The 16,548-nt window shown below is 37.1% G+C and overlaps 1 long non-coding RNA gene across 7 annotated transcripts; it reads left to right on the top strand.

Annotated features, from left to right (window-relative positions):
* Positions 1 to 4,247: 4,247 nt before the first annotated feature.
* LOC129874816 (uncharacterized) lies at positions 4,248 to 9,352 on the top strand. 7 transcript variants are annotated; one of them, XR_008762962.1, is made up of 4 exons: positions 4,248 to 4,612; positions 5,611 to 5,749; positions 6,079 to 8,173; positions 9,019 to 9,352. It is a non-coding gene; the product is annotated as an uncharacterized LOC129874816 (long non-coding RNA). The 7 variants fall into 7 exon arrangements; XR_008762963.1 differs by having other exon boundaries at positions 5,489 to 5,749; positions 8,084 to 8,173; positions 9,019 to 9,342; XR_008762961.1 differs by having other exon boundaries at positions 8,084 to 8,173; positions 9,019 to 9,340.
* Positions 9,353 to 16,548: the final 7,196 nt, after the last annotated feature.

Genomic DNA, 16,548 nt, shown 5'->3' with positions numbered 1-16,548 from the left:
GGAGGATTTTAAGTTGATCATCCTAGTTTTGTTTTTAATGATTCTTGGGGCTAAATTGTGAGTTTTTACAAAAGGAATATTTTAGTGTGCTTGGTGTTTGTCGTGGGGGGTTCCATTTTTGAGAATTATTCTGCATTTAGAAGCTGTCATAGATGCTCTTATATCTTAATTGTGGGATTTTCATTGTATTCCCATTTCGTATCATTCCCCAACAACATACTGTTTATCAAATTGATTTGATAACTTAGAGGTCCTACTTTGGACTAGTTTTTGGGGTCAATTCTGGAATTTTAGATGTGGGTCCCATATTTCCCATTTCGAACCCTAAAATTAGCCCATCTCTAAATTCGATGATTCTAGTGTCATAATGACTATATTAACATTCTGATTCTATTTTTAATAGCATGGCAACAACCGAAGGATGATCGAAAGGGAAAGCTCTAGTTTCAAGAGTTAGAGCGAGGGCAGTTGGCCTATAGGTATTTTACAATTTTTCCCTCATTAGAATGAGCGTGTTTAGGAAATTATATATTGAATTGTATGAGTTTGGAGGGTTTGGGTGTCGAGCATGCTAAATTCCTAGATTCCATGACCTAGTGTTATTTTTTGAGAAAATTTGGAACTATGCAAGCATGACTCCTGTTAATGTTGATCATCCATGCGTTATGGTGAATGTCATTCCAGTGGTTATATGTTTGGAACCATATTGGGCCTTAGTCTAGTCTTAGACTAGTGATTGCCTTAGACTTGCGCGAGTTTGGTGCCGTTGGGCGTCAAAACTTCTCCGTTGTAGTTTTAAACTTTTAGCTCTTTGTTGACTGATATAGCAGACTTGAGTCTGATAGTTTGATATGCCTAAGAGGTAACACATCTTGTGACCTTACCTCCATGATGCCCTATAATCCTATCAGACATGTATCGCTTGGTTCTTGATTCTTGGGAGTCTTCTTGATGATTCGAGTTATATTTGGTTCGGACTGGAGTGGTGCATTGATGACACTCAGTTTGGGGGTACTCTTCATCATGCATGATTGGTCACTGATTCTTATTCAGTTCACTACCCTAGCAACAGTTACCAAGTTAAAGTCTAGGTCCAGCTTACTTGTGTTCAGCTCCTTAGCTATTGTTACCCAGTTGAAGTCCGTGGTATAGGTTACTTGTGATCAAGATCCTTAGCTATAGTTACCCAGTTGAAGTACGTGGTCTAGATTACTTATGATCAAGCTCTTTAGCTATAGTTACCCATTTGAAGTTCGTGGTCTAGTTTACCCGTGTTCGACCCTTGGCTATAGTTACCCGATCGAAGTCCATGGTCTAGCTTGCTCGTGTCAACTCATTAGCTATAGTTACCTGGTCGGAGTTTGTGGTCCAGCTTATACATGGTTTAGTTCCTGATTCCCTAATGAATCTTTGGTTCAATGTCTTCATCTATTCTTAGCTTCGAGAAGAGGTATTAGAGTTTGGAAATGGTTCGGTTCATGTCCGAGAAATGGTGATATTATTAGAATCCTTTTGGCTCCGTTCATATTACTTCAGCTTTTCTTTGCTCCTGTCGAGCTTATGGGGGTCCGTTCAGGTTGTTAATTTATACTTATGCATGAGTGTACCCATCGGGTTTGTGGGAGCCTGGAAGATTTCACTATATTATTTCTCTTTGTTTGTTGAGTACAATCGTGTACATACGTATATTTAGTTCTGCCCTATCTTTTGCTCTGATAATTTACTTGCACTTCAGTTTACTTTTGTTTTTCTTGCTCAGCTGACCTATAATGCCTACTAGTACCTGTTGTTTTGGTACTCATACTGCACTATGCATTTATTTTCATACTGCAGGTCCGAGTACTAGCTACATGCGTTGATTTGAGCTAGTTGCGATCATGGTCGGAGTCGAGGGTGAACACATTGCATCCTGGATTTACCCGTCTCCCTCTATTTATATATTTTGCTTGTCTTTCTCTTTTTGAGATAGCTCTACTTCCGTGGTCTATGTTTGGGAATTGTACTTACTTTCTAGTAGATATGTACATGTGATTCCACATTCTAGGAGGGATCTTTTGGTTAAAATATATTTAGTTACTTCCACCCATTCAAATATGCTCATATTATTTGTTTACTATTTTATATTATATTCTTAGTCTTTTACCTTGATATCCCATTACTCAGAGTTTCGGTAAAGGGGTTGACTTGCCTACTGGTGGGTCATAATAGGTGTCATCATGACCAAAGAAATTGGGTTGTGACAAGTTGGTATCAGAACCCCTGGTTCATCGGTCTCACTTGTACAGAGCTAACGTCTAGTAGAGTCCTGCAGATCGATGCGGAGACGTCTCTGACATATCTTTGGGAGGCTAAAGGATGTCTTTAAGAACGTGTCTCTTTTGTATCGCTGTGGTGTAGTGTGTGTCTTGTTGATTTTTAGAAATCTCAGTTGTTCAACTCTATTACAAGATGGCTTACACGCGCAATAGAGGGAGAGTCCGACCTTGGGATTATGCCAGGGGTTCACTACTAGCTCGAGACCGAGGGCATACTTCAGAGGTGGAGGTGCAGCCACCTGTTGCTCCAGTACATCAGCAACTGGTGGGCTCGGGCCCATCCCAGCCATCGCCCGAGCTAGTTGCAGCTCCAGACTTACAAACGATGTTCACCCAGATTTTGGCTGCCATTAGGGGTATGCGGTAGGCCTCACCTCTGGCAGCTCCAATACCGCAAGACCAGCCTGCACCAGAGGAACCAGTCGACCAACATCCACCGGCATGCACTACTCAATCGGATGATCAGAAGGGCGTCATGTCGCTTAAGAAGCAGAAGATGCTCAGGTTATTCCTTAGACTATCACCGCCGAGGTTTTCTGGGGCTGTGGGTGAGGATGCCCATGAGCTTTTACTCACTTGTCGAAAGCGGCTTTAGACCTTAGGTCAAGTATAGTCAAGAAGAGCTAACTTCATTGCTTATAAGCTAGACAATCCCGCTCGGCAATTGTGGCATACATACTTGGAGATCAGGCCAGATGGGTCCCCACCGGTTACGTGTGTTGAGTTTTTCAAAGGCCTTATTGGCCCGATTTATCCCAAGAGTGTTAGAGATCAGTTTTCACGATTGGAGCAGGGCTTCATAACCATATCAGAGTATGAGGCCCGATTCCATGAGCTCTCCAGACATGCCACCATGATCTTACCCACAGAGGAGGAGAGAGTTCGGTGCTTTATTAGAGGATTAAGGATCTTATTTTGGATCGAGACTCAGTCTTTAGTCTCAGCGGGCCTCTAATTTCTGGAGGTTGTAGACCATGCCTGCATGCTCGAGCAGCTCCATCGCGAGGTCCAAGGGGACAATTGCAAGAGAGCTAGGCAGGGGATAGAAATGATGGGTGTCGCTTTAGACCCTAGGAGTCCTATAATAGATCTCGCCAGAGATTTCAATCGGTTCAGTCTAGCCGCCCCTTTTAGGCCTCTCTTCAGACTTCATAGGGTGGTTAGCACTATTAGTTGGCTCTAGTGCTGGTCCGAGTCAAGGACGAGATGGTTAAAAAATGGGTTCTTAAGTCGAGATGGGTGGCCTCCATCTTTCGGCCGACATTCATGGGGTGCTATGAGTACGAGGAGCTAGATCATTGTTCTAGTGAGTGCGCTCACCTCATGCTATCTTTAACAGCTCCACAGGCAAATAGACCTACACCAGCATAAGTGGTTGTAGTTCGATGCGGAGGCCAGGGAAAAAAAGTAGGGGTGGTCATCGGGGAGGTCCCCATGGAGGAAGGTCAGGAGGCAGAGTCATTGCGCAGGGTAGAGGAGTCTAGGTCCACTTTTATGCATCTCCAGTAAAAGTAAATGTTGAGGCCTCGGAAGATGTGATCACAGGCACAAATATTGACTTTCCTATTGATGTAGATCAGAGTACTCATCCTATTTCCATCCTAGAGTATCGTATGGCCCCTGCACAGCTCATAGAGATCAGTGTTCAGCTTCAAAATCTCTTGGATAAGGGATTCATTCGGCCTAGTGTATCGTATTGAGGTGCCACAGTCCTCACTACAAGAAACTTGACTCTTAACTACCATGTCACAAAGACCGGACAAACTTTAAGTCGTTCTAAATGTACATATAACTACGAATTTGTTTTCGATCCTCAAAATGATTTTTTGACTTAGCATTAGCCAAAGGATAATAATATCTTATCAGCAACACTATACTTATTAAAAATAAAAGCTCTAGATATTGATTTACCCTATTTATTTCTTTTAAAAAGTTAAATCATAAACAACTTCTCCTAAAACACCTAAATTGTGTGAATCGAGTGAAAGATCTACTAAAGAAAAAGTTCTGGGTAGGTAAAAGTGGAGATAGTTGGGCCATATATCGAAATTGGACACTAGATTGGAATAGAAAAACCCCATATCTCTCCTCCCACATACGGAAGGAATACATTTTGGATCCCTAATCTCCATATAGCGAAAGCGAGTTTACAGTCTTGCTAACCTTTTTTTCTATTAAATTTAGCATATGTGATAAAATTAGGATGTGAAACTGATCGGATCCATTGGTTTCAAATTCGTTTTTACTAAAGGCGGACATGGTCATCCAAACCATGTGTAACATGCTCACTTCTCTAGGTCTCTCTCTTTTGCTATCTCTATGTCTATACATTCTTAGTTTCACTTACGACTTTTATGCAAAATTGTGGTAACTATACATGTTGGCAATTTCAGTTCAGTAAGTGGGAGATGGTTTGTTTTATTATTTCCTATTGTTCCTTTAAAATGGAATAAAGTTAAAGTACAAGTTAAATTTCATAGTCTGACTTAATTGAAGTTGTCTATTTCTTGTAGTTGTCTATAATGGAAATGTTGGATTGTTTATATTAATTTAAGCTGAAAATAGGTTGGAGTTCAATGATCATATTTCACTTCTAAAGCACTCTTTCTCTCTCTATAGTGCTATATTTTAATTATAAGACCCCATTTGTGTTGTTTATGGGATTGTAATTATCACATTTCAATGGAAGAACTAGGTGGCGACACACCTGATATTTATACTGTGAGATCAGACTGGTGAGATTGTTTAATACTAATGCACGTACAACGATAATAAAATAAGGGGAAAAAACTTACATGTTTTATAATTCATATTACAGAGGGTTAATCCTCGTTAAAGGAAAAATGAAAAATTTTACCTAGGTTGTGGTGCTGGATATGGGAGAAGTCGATCAATAGAAGCTTTAAAACAACTTCATAGGGTGAGAGAGTTAGATTATTTCGTGCTAGAATTCTTAGAAGAGCTCACCCCTGCTGAACGTTACCTGTCCATGAGATCAGGTGGCAAGGGTTCTGATCCCCATGGTATGATAATTTATTAAATAGTTATTTTTGTTTCATTATATATAGGCATTTGAAGTTCCTTTAGCTAGTTCATGTATTCGTCAGTATTAGAAGTGTGATAATTTTATTGTTTGATGATAACTGATAACTATTAGTGTTGTACAATCTCAGAGTGGATGCAACTGATCTTATCTCTTGTTGTGGAGAATGGAATTTTCAATAGTACAAACATGAGTGCGAGTATGTAATATGCCTAGATTCCCATATGATTTTCTATATTGCTTTTTCTCCAGCGAATAAATATGTTCTCTTTGGCGATATGGGGAATAGATGATCCATTTGGCACTCAGGATGAAATCTTACAACTTGCCAGCAAATTGGGCATCTCCATAACTATTGGTCTGGCTCATCAAGTTGTTGTTGTTAGATCAGGTACAGTTTGCATATGATAGGTTAAAATAAGTTGATGTACTAACTACCTTTATAATGTCTTCCATTTCCTCATTCTTCCTCCGAGTTGAAAAACCATATCGTACTGATAAAAAATTTTTTGGGGGTACATTCAAATTAGGAGGATCACTTGAGACATGTTGCTGTAAAATTTGGTAATACACAGTATTTTCAATAGGTCAATTAAGGATCATTTATTCCATCAAGTACAAAGATTGTGTTATGCAGGTCTAGTTTCTTATTTTTCTGATGCTTCTATGTGGGTTCATATGTTAAATCTTAGTAGTAATCATTTCATCCTCATTCTGCAGATCCTTGGTTACATAAGCATTATGAGTATAGTAGCAACACTTTCTCTAAATGATGTTAGTGTGTACCTGGGAGCAGCTCTGATTGTTGAATGTCTTCACAATTTTAGACCGAATGTCATTATTACTTCTCGAGTTGCTGATGCTTCCTTATTCTTAACCCCAATCATATGACACTAGATCCCTTTTTCATTCCAATACTCCTGGCACTGACATTTATTCATTCACTTGTATATTATATAATCCTTTTTTTATAATTTAGAGTAACTTTCTCTCTGTGAGTAACAACTGATGAAAACGACTCGCCTTTTCATATCTTAAGCAAGTGAAAATTGCTAGTGTTAAGTTATTAAAACTTGCTTAAGAAGTCAAAATCATGTCCAACAAAATTAGCTTTCTTTTATCATTTTCTTTTGACTTGTCAAAGTACATCAATTCTTATGGTGGAAGCATAGAAAAAAACATTTAGACACCTGCAATTTTCCGATGTTATAATACTGTTATTTGAATTCATGTTCATATGGGGGATATTTCTTTGTTTCATGAGCTTTTCTACATGCCATCTCCCGGTGCTAATCTTATACAACAATAAACTTATGGAATGAGTTGGTGAACCATTATTTTTGTGTGTGAAAGATAATCAAAGTTGAAAAACTAGGCAGAAAGGATGCCTAATCTTTATACGTTTAAACTCTGTAAGGTGTGAATGTGGTTTTATTCCGCTACATTTTGAATGTTGTTGCCATGGTGTTATTATTTTTATGTGATATTATTATCCCTGTTCAACTGAAAGAGTGATTTCTTGTATCATTGTTTGGAAGATCGATTACGCATATTCTTGTAAATACTGCTTGCTTGGCTTGAATTATGTGGTTCACAATAGATCTTAACCACAACTTTATTTGCATTTTAAAATTTTATGCAGTTTACTTCAACAACTTATATTTGGATTTATTAAAGATTTTTTTTTTCCAACTGTCTAATGAGGTTTAACTTGTTTCCTGCATAATAGATATTTCTCTAGCTCTTTTTAAATTTGATGAGATATGCTATTAAAGGAGCAAACATACTTGATAATAAAGTTGCATTAAGCATGCATGATTTTGGTGCATCGAAAAAGATTGTTGAATCAATTGGTATTAACTTTTGGAAATCTTTGTCTTCTTTTGGTCTTGGTAGTTCGAGTAGTCATTTATAGCTTACTTTGGGCATTCCTTCAAGCTATTGTTACTGGTGCCTCGCCAATAAAGGGTACCTCATAGGTCATAAGGAATGATTCTTGAATTTATTTTTCTCCACAATGAGTGAGTAGAATTATTTTTATAGGGATAATTTTTGAGCTCTGTTGTGTTTCTGTTTGGGGAAGAAATGGGGGAGGAGGGAACATTTCCAATCTATTTTGTTTGAAGAAAAAGAGAGGATATTATTTCTTTAAAAGAAAATATCATGCCAGGTGAGGTATACATGAGATATGTCTTCATTTGATAACCACCGGCGGTTAGGATTAGGATTGAAAGTGTACTACTTTTCAAAGGACGTGGATTATTAGTGCTCCATGTGAAACAACTAGGATCGTTTTGAACCTAAATCCAAATAGTGGACTATTTTAGGATTTTTTTTCTCTTCCCGCTATCTGTTCCTTATATTTGTATTATAGTAGTTTTGTTTAAGTCCACTAGAATACCTTAATCTTTTGATGTAGATGTAATCCATTTTTTTAAAATCTTGCAATAGAATTAGATAATCAGATTTTCTTAAAATTGTTACTTGTTAGTATGTAATTGTCTTGATTGTAATGATCTTCATTATGAATTTATTTCCACGCTGTCTTAAATAGTGAAATATTCTTGATGATAAAAGTGAGATAAAATGCTATCTTCTAAATTAATAAATATGGAGTTCCATGAGTACTTTTGAATCACTTTTCTCTTTTATAGTATTTTAAGAAAAGAAATCGCAAGGTTAAATTAGATATCTTGTCTAATTGATTTTAGCTCCAAATATATAGCTTGCAAGTTCTATTGATAAAGAGAATCAGTTGAAGGAAAGAGTATCCCAGGGAAGATGGAAACAGTTTGTTCCTTCCTGCTCATGTAAGGTATATTTATGATAATTATTTATATTTTTATTTGTATCTTAAATTTTAAGTATTAAAGAACATTAAAGCATTGATTAACTTAATGTCCTAATTTTAGATATAAGTTAACTTATATAATATAGATAGACACCCTGGTTCAAAGTGATATATCTTATTATTAATCCTCAAGAGTCACCATGGAGATACTTAGACAAATTTTAGGGAACGCAACATATTAAAAGAAAGTAAGAACTTTTTGTATTAATTGTTGAATGTTAGCTAATTTTAAGTGAATCGAGTCTTTACTAAACTATGCAGTATTTCTGCTTTTGGAACACTGGTATTCTTAAAATGCTAACCTTTGTGAAGGTAAAATTTTGTGCTTTTGTTACGGTTACTCTTTTTTTTAGCTTAGCATATTTAATTTATATATAGCTTGCTCATTTATGCTGCAAGCTTATGATATCCCTAAGAGTTATCTTTGGGTGTTTAGTAGAAGTGTTTCATTCATTAATTTTTGATGGAATTTAAATTTGTTCTAATACTGTCGAATGCTTGGATACTTCTTTTTGAACTCTCTTTTTGACTTAAATGAGTCTCTTTCTCCATAATATTTTATCCACATACTTAAATGTAATGTTGTGTTAGGATGACTGTCTCACCTACTTTAAGGGTGGTATCATGTAGCATTTGATTATTTCTTGATTGAGATTCATGTTTGAAATATATGTAATTTGGTTAGGCATAAAAGACATGTTTTTTCAAGTGTAATGTGGATTTCTTATATTTCAAAAAACTTAACTCACCTTACTAACTTGAATATATATTCTTTGAACTAAATTAAGTTGTTTTTGTGAATCTTTCAGTAATCTGTCTACACCTGATTATTTAAAAGATCACGCAAGAACCTATCCTTGAAGAAAGTATGGAGCAGATATAAGTGACTGAAATGTTTATGAACAAGTTGAAGAATAAGAGAGACCCATTCCTTTTTTTAGTTATTTAAAGATGTCCCCTTCTGCACATGTCACAATTCATTTTTTCACTTCTGTAATGAGTTACACAATTCGATGTTTTGCAAGTAGGATTAGTATGTTCTTTTGGTGGTGATGCTTAGTTCTTTGTAATGAACTACAATTTTTTATATGAATATTGATTACTTTGTTATTTTCAAATATATTGATATATACAGAGTGTGTGTGCACCATATGAAACACATATATAGACTTTGTTTCTTGTTGTAACTAAAAGTTCTTAACGAAAGGACTATTTGGTCATTAAAAAGAGTTTTAATGACTGGATTTTTTGTGGTCGCTAAAGAACTTTTAACGATTGAAATTAAAACCCGATTGTTACCTTTTAACGACAGAGCTTATAGACACTGGCGACAACCGGATTTATTTTGGTCATTATAGACTAATAACGACCAGTTTAAGGCTTTTAGAGACCGGATTTCCCCTCGTTGAAGACCCTTTTTCTGAAAGTGCCAGTTCGTTAAGAATAAGGACGACACTATGTGGATGTGCATCGATTACAGGCAGTTGAACAAGGTGACGGTGAAGAACCATTATCCCATGCCTAGGATTGATGACCTATTCGACCCGCTTCAGGGTGTCGTGGTATTTTCTAAGATTGATTTAAGATACGGCTACCACCAGTTGAGGATTTGGGCAGCGGACGTCCCTAAGTCCGCATTTAGGACTCGTTATGACCACTACGAGTTCCTAGTGATGTCTTTTGGGTTGACTAATGCCCCTGTAGTATTTATGGACTTGATGACCTGAGTGTTTAGTCCATACTTGGACTCATTTGTCATAGTCTTCATCGATGACATTCTGGTATATTCGCGGAGCCGGGAGAAGCATGAGCAGTATTTGAAAGTAGTGCTCCAGACTTAAAGAGACTAGAGGCTTTATGCCAAGTTCTCAAAGTGTGAGTTTTAACATGAATTTGTAACATTCTTAAGGCACGTGGTGTCCAAGGATAGCATTATGGTGGATCCGATGAAGTCTGTAGTATTAATAGGCAAGAAGTGGGCTGATTTGGTCATTCTATCCATAATCACCCAAAAATAATCATGTTATCTGCGAGACCGTGGTACACTTGTAATGAAATCCATGCTAATCATCTCCCACTTCTATTCTGGCAACTCTATATTCTAAGCTTCACCACATGGCCTTTGATGCTAAACCTTGACTTGTTGGCAATTTGGGTACTTGGATACAAACTCGGCTGTGTCTCTCTTTATACCACTCTACCAATAGACCTCCCTCAAGTCTTGGTACAATTTTCTAGAACCTGGATGGATGGAATACCTGGAGCTATAAGCCTCTTCCATAATTCTTTCTAGAATTCCACCAACACTTGGAACATATAATCTACCTTGATACCTCAATAATCTATCTCCCCCTATGGCAAAATCCATTACCATCTACTTGTGGACATCATCTTTCAATTAGAGGAGAATGAGATCTTGATCTTGCTTCTCTTTCACTTCTGCAACTAAAGATGATTCAGCCTTATTCTCAATAATGGTAGCACCATCACTAGAGTTCATAAGTTGAACTCCCATACGTGCAAGTCTATGAACCTCTTTACCCAACTCCTTCTTTCCCTTTGGCAGTGCTTCCCATAGATAACCTTTTAAGAGCATCAACAACAACATTAGCCTTACCTGGGTGGTAGTGAATGCTCACATCATAGTCCTTGAGAAGCTCAATCCATCTCCTGTACCTCAGGTTCAACTCTTTCCGAGTAAACATATATTGTAGGCTATTGTGGTCTGTGAACACGTAAACATGCATGCCATAGAGATAATGACGCCAAATCTTGAGAGCGAATACAACGGCTGCAAACTGAAGGTCGTGAGTTGGGTAGTTCCTCTCATGAATCTTAAGATGTATAAAATCATATGCAATAACCTTTCCCTTGTATATCAACACAAAACCCAATCCAACTCTAGACGCATCGAAATAGTTAACAAAACCGTTTGTTCCCCCGGATAGGGATAAAATTGGAGCATTGTCAACCATGTTTTCAACTCTTGAAAAATATTCTAACAAGCATCGGACCATTGAAACTTATCCTTCTTTTGAGTTATCTTAGCTAATGGTGATGATATGGATAAGAATCCTTCAATGAATCTATGGTAGTAGCCGGCCCAACCCAAGAAACTTCTTTGTCAGTCGGGGATGTGGATCTGGGACAATTCTTTAGCACCTCAATCTTTTGCGAATCAACTCATATACCCTCGCTGGAAACAACATCACCTAGGAATGCCATAGAAGCAAGCCAAAATTCACACTTTGAAAACTTTGCATACAATTCCCAATCTTTTAGACTCTTAAGAACAATCTTGAGATGATTGGCATACTCCTCCTCATCCGTGAATAGATCAGTATATCATCGATAAATACTATCATAAACATATCCATATACTGTTTGAACATTTAATTCATTAAGTCCATAAATATTGCTAGAGCGTTAGTCAAACTGGACATAACAATGAACTCAAAGTGACCATATCGGGTCTGGAAAATGATCTTTAGGATATTGTATTCTCTATCTTTCAATTAACGATAGCCTAATCTGATGTTTATCTTCGAGAAACAAGTGGAACCCTGATGTTGGTCGATTAGATCATCTAGTCTGAGAAGGGGATGCTTGTTCTTTATGGTGAACTTTTTCAGTTTATGATAGTCAATGCACATTCTCAACGTCTTATTCTTTTTTTGTACAAATAAGACAAGAGCGCCTCAAGGTGAGACACTCGACCTAATAAATCTCTTTTCTAGGAAGCCGTTCAACTTTTCTTTCAATTCTTTGACTCAGTGGGAGCCATTTTATATGTTGGAATAGAGATAGGCTAAGTATCAAAAAAGACATCAATCCCATAGTCAATCTCTCTATCAGGCAGGAGAGACTCTAGGCAGATCCTCAAGAAAGAGTTCAGGAAACTCATTAACAAGACTCAAGGGATGGAGACTCTCTCTCACGCTATGATAATTACATCCTTTCGAGATTAACTTTCTGGCCCTAATATAGGAAATAAATTTATCCTCAGGCACAACAAGACTACCCTTCCATTTTAAGACAGGCTCATTCAGGAATCGGAACTTAACAATCTAAATCCTACTATCAACAGAGGTATAACAGGCATAAAGCCAGTACATGCCAAGAATCACATCAAAATCAACCATTTCCAACTCAACTAAGTCAGCCATGGTATCCTTGATTCACCAACAAGGATTAAGACACTGAAAGGCTCATGAAGACACTCAAGGATTCTACCAAACTTATTATCCACATAAGGGGTCACAAATGAAAAGGTGGCACCCGGATAAAGAAAAGCATAACATTCAAAAGAGAAGACTCAAAGCATACCAGTGACAACATCTAGTGAGTTCTCCTGGTCCTAGAGATTTGCCATAGCATATAGGCAGTTTGAACCTCCGCCCGTACCTGTAGTGGTACATCTTTGATTACCTCTAGCTTGGGGTACTGTAGTAGAGGATTAGGTTTTGTCGTCCTACATCGAACACTGCCACTAAAAATTACCTATCTTACCACATAATTTGCAACCATTACTTCCATCTTAACATTCTTCCAATTAGAATTTTCCCCATTTACTGCAAGGTGGCTTTTCTTTCGAACCTGGAGACACACTAGCTTGGGATTTAGAACCCTTAAGTCTGATGTTCTGGTGGTTCTGTATCTTCTAACGATACATGTGGTTGGGGAAGGTGCACTTGTTGTCGACTGAGCATAGTTAGAAGACGTCTTATGGAAGAAGGACATGTTGCCCTTATCTTGTATCTTCTCATTCTCATGCCCAACTGATTTAGCCTTCTTGCTCAAGTGCTTTTCTTTTTCATTCATCTTATCATCCTCAACCTGTTGGGAATATATCATCCACCTAGAAATATTCATATTAAAAAATCATCAACCTAGAAACATTCATATCAAAAATCAATAATGATACCTTACACTCTTTCTTTGCGTGCTTGCCCAGGCTAGAGACAAACTTTCTCAACTTTGATCTCATATCTGGGATTATCTCTGGAGCATATCTGTATAGATGGATGAACATCAGACCATACTCTTTCACTATCAAACTATCTTGCTTCAATTTCATGAACTCTTCTACTTTTGCTTCCCTCAATTCTCTGAGGAAGAAGTGATCAAGAAATGCTCCCTCTTACTCATCCCAAATAGAAGGATTTACATCATCACCTCTACCTTCTTCCCACTGGTTCTACCATACATTCGCCACATCTTTGAGCTAATAGGAAACCAACTCAACCCCCTCAATTTCAATAGCATGCATTACTTTCAGGATCTTCCACATCTCATCAATGAAATTCTGGGTGTCCTCCTTGACCTTAGAAACCGTGAAGACTGATGTGTTTATCCTCAATAAATCTCAAATTCTCACTGGAGCAGATTACTCTTGAGAGCTAGAGAAGGGAGCCAGTGAACTCTGGTTACTCCTCTGGCCAGCTACTAGCTGAGTGAACATGGTGATAGAACCTCTGAATTCAGCCTCTCAAGTAGGAGCTTGCTGAGTAGAAGGCATTTGAGTTTCCTCCATAAATCGGGTAGGTCGACTCCTCATTCTTACTCTAGATGGTGGAGGCATCTTAGACTAAGGGATCTCGGTTCTAGTAGTATTTCTCTAGTTGGCGGTGCATTTTAGAGGCATTATCTACAAACGCATAAAGCAAAAATTAGGAAGGAACCTTTATAGTTAAACTCTTTTGCACGAACTCAGAATATGAAGAAGTGAAACAATTCATAATGTCCTATAGCCTCTTGTTTATAAGTGTTGTGCATGACACACCCATAATGAAGACTCTACTAAACACGACTTCATAGACAACCTAGGACTCTTGAACTCTGTGCTCTGATACCAAAATTGTCACGCCTCGAAAGGGTACCCTATGCGTGGCCGATGGTCAAAGATCATTGCTGGTCCCCAAGCAAACAAATTAGTCCAATCCCATATTTATTCTTCATTCAGCAGAAGACTCAACACGAATTTAAAAGACATTTGGATGGTTAATCAAACCAACAACTTAAAGAAGAAAAAAGAATTTTATAACCAATCCTAACTCACCTCCATGTCGAAGAATAGTGTGAAAACCAAACAATGACTCCACATAATCACTATCCGTCTATGAAGCCTCTATCACTATTCAGGAGGTGCCAATGACAAGTCCATGGCTATCCAAATTAAAATAACAAAAGAAAATAAAATGATCATGATTCCTCTTAAGGCAAGGGGGTCTCACCACTGTCAGGAAATGAAAATAAATCTTCAACGGAGTGTCTATTGATGATATCTAGCACCTATATCTACATCATGTCATGATACAGGCTAAACGATATCAGTACATAGAATGTACGAGTATATAAAATGGAAGGAAGGAGAAATAGTCAACAACACTCACCTCAAGCTCATCAATCAACTAAAAGGATATGCAAAAATTATTAGAATTTACCAAATGGTTTTGTCCATTCATAGGAACTTTGTGCATATTGTAGTAGCTACTGAAATGTGACACTAAAGTCTATGACTCATTCTTTCGAGTCGTAAGAATTTCTACTTATCATAATCAAGACTCATAGAAAAGACCCTAAAGACATAATTTTTTCTAAATGTTCAGAGGTTCTATAAGTCCTTTCTACGATTCGTAGAAAACTCTACGAGTCATAGAGTGGAGTCGTAACTTTGGATGATCTGGCAGCCTCCAGTTACATGATCGTAACTTCTTACTCCAAACTCAAAATGAAGAAATCTTGGTGGCGTTCTAAAGAGAACTCAAATATCTTTAATTTGATATGTCTTGGGCCACCTAATTATTTATATTCTAGGAGATATGTTCATTTTAAGTTGACCCACATAAAAACTTATGTCTAAACTCAATCGGTAAGAAAGTTTTCTACTCAACTTTGTGATAGAGGATTTTTTTGACCCTAATTCACTTCAAATACTCAAGAATCAGTCATAATAATTATATTACAATTAGAATTTATTATATGTGGGCCTATATGCATAAGAAGAATTATTCGAGTCTTAGCATAGAAATTTTTCGGGTGTTCCATTTAGATTATGTGCTAGCCTCCTCGGCGCACCTTTTCGATCGATACTTACTTCTTCATTATATTTATAAAGTCATACATACATGTTTTCTCATTGAGGGGAAAGGAAAATAATGGACTCTCGAAACTTGGGTTATCTCCCAAGAAGCACCTAATTTAATGTTGCGGCACAACGATATGGCTCTACATCAAAGGTTCTTCTTGATAGAGAATTTCAATAAAGGAATATATTATAACACCCCCAATTAGTGTTTGATAATCGGTCCATTAACCTTGAAAATGCTTCCATTCTTTCCCTTAAGGTCTACCACTCCATTATCATAAACTTTATATATCTTGAATTGTAATGACCATGTTCATTTTAAATTTATGAGAAATAACCTTAATCTTGAGTTAAATAATAGAACCCTATCACCCGGGGTAAATTCCTCTTTAACAACCTTTTGATCATGAAAATGCTTAGTTCGTATTTTTTTGATTTTTACACTCTCATAAGCCCTCACTGGGAAATAATCAATTTCATTAAGGTTATCCACTCTTGCGCATGCCGCTTTTAACCAATTCACATTTTGATTATTCAAATCCCACATGTCTTTGTGTTCTAGTTCAAATGAAAAGTGACAATCTTTTCCAAAAGCCATCTGATATGGGATATACCTACAGGAGTTTTGAACGCTCTTCTGTATGCCTGTAACACCTCAAAAATTTCTAAGCTAAGTCTTGAACTATTCTTCATATGTGTATAGGGTCGTACTAGGTGATTCTTAATTACGAATAGGTGTTAAGGTCAAATATTTAGTGTGGGAATATATTTGTAGATGAATTAAGGTCTAAAAAATACTTTAACACAAAGTTGAATTGAAAGTTTCCTTATTGATTGAATTTTGATATAAGATTTTACATGGGTCAACTTAAAATGATTATATATCCAAGAATACAAAGAGTTATGTGGCCCATAACAAATCAAATTAGAGGTCTATGAATCTTTTTTCCAACGCCACCAAATATACCTAAATTAGAGTTTGGTGTTATGCCCATTTCAGTGAAGCCGTGTTAAACAATCGCACTTCCACGGATGCCTATACGGACGGTATAAGTTTTCATGGACCGCGAATCCATCCATGAAAGATTGCCAAACTTTTTCTAGAAACGTTTTGCACGTCTTCTAGAGTTCGTTTGGTCCTTTTCAATGATTTTTACCCCTATTCTAAGTCATATTTTAGTGTATTTTAAAGGATTATATCATTCAACTAAAGAGTTTTCCCCTCATAATCATCAATCTAAATATTCAAGTC

The sequence above is a fragment of the Solanum dulcamara genome, chromosome 11 (genome assembly GCF_947179165.1).
Source record: "Solanum dulcamara chromosome 11, daSolDulc1.2, whole genome shotgun sequence".
Lineage (NCBI taxonomy): Eukaryota > Viridiplantae > Streptophyta > Magnoliopsida > Solanales > Solanaceae > Solanum > Solanum dulcamara.
Note: the sequence above shows the minus strand (reverse complement) of the source record. Positions and strands in the feature narration are given on the sequence as shown.